The sequence below is a fragment of the Sinocyclocheilus rhinocerous genome, unplaced genomic scaffold (genome assembly GCF_001515625.1).
Source record: "Sinocyclocheilus rhinocerous isolate Xijiao unplaced genomic scaffold, SAMN03320098_v1.1 scaffold1268, whole genome shotgun sequence".
Lineage (NCBI taxonomy): Eukaryota > Metazoa > Chordata > Actinopteri > Cypriniformes > Cyprinidae > Sinocyclocheilus > Sinocyclocheilus rhinocerous.
In genome coordinates, this window is record NW_015664016.1 from 1493329 (window position 1) to 1494505 (window position 1177).

At 42.2% G+C, this 1177-nt stretch overlaps 1 protein-coding gene across 1 annotated transcript in view; it reads right to left on the minus strand.

The window, feature by feature from the left end:
* Positions 1-1177, minus strand: part of LOC107729246 (proteasome subunit alpha type-3) — an 11520-nt gene that overhangs the window by 9175 nt on the left and 1168 nt on the right. The window lies entirely within an intron of this gene.

Sequence of the window (1177 nt, forward strand, 5' to 3'; positions counted from 1 at the left end):
GCTGAAGGTGAGGTACAGTTCATATTTCTTCATTAAATAACTTATAAAGTAGCTAATTTGAAAACTTTCTGCGAGACATAATTTCACAAACAGCGTGAGTGAATCACCGCGCGCGCTCTCTCTCAAAATGCGCAAATGGCTTCAAATCAGATCCCGTCTGCACTATAAGCGAACTGCATGCTGCACAGTTGACACAGGAATTGTCACTTGCACAATCGAGGCAGTACCGCATCGTCACTAACGTTTATAAATTGAATTTCTTTTGAATTTTTGCCAGTGTTTAACCATTCAGCGCTCGCGTGCTCTCCTGGAGACCGTGCGCTCATGCACACTCGCAGCGCACACACATAATACCAGGTTCACATTACTCCGTTTGCAGTGCGAATGTGGTGCATATTTTTTCCGTGCTCATGTTAACGGATTAAAGCATTCACACTGCACACGGTTGCGGTCCGGCAGTGCATTCCAAGAGAGGTGCGTCTGCAGTGCAGAGATAGTTTCCGCACCGAAATGCATATAATTAAAGTCTACTGTGTTTCACAGTCAACATAGACTATGGCTTTTTGGCTAGGTTTAAAGGAAAAGAGCACTTTTAGATAAAAAAGGCAATAATAGATGGCACTCCTGGAGGTACAAAGAAGAAAACAAAGTTCTTTATGAACCGCAGGATTGCTTGTAATAAATATTTAAATGCAAAAGAAAAGGCAGTAGAGCTGCCACCCCTCAAATTAAAAAAATCCCCTCTCACAAGAGTCACCTAAGAAGGGAATTCATTTTCAAAAATGAAATTCGGGCCCTGAATAAATGTCTAAAATTCCTGATTGGAGTCTTACTATAAATAATTTTACATGATAAAAAGAAGGCTTTAAAAAGATCGGTATCGGTAATCGTATCGGCAGATACTGCTTCCTGTGATCGGTCTCAAAAGTCCTGATCGGAGAACCCCTACTTAAAGGCACAATATGTCATTTTCGCCGCTAGAGGGCGCGTATTCAAAATAAACAAAGAGACAAAGGCGTAGTTTGATGACGCTGTGACTGAGTGTGGAATCATGGGAGTTGTCGTCTTCATCCCCACAGCCGATGCAATCCGACGGGACTCGAGCAGAAATCATGTTCATGGATGAGCTAATGATTTATTAACGTAGTAGAATGAAGCAGAGTGAGGCTGAAAGCCG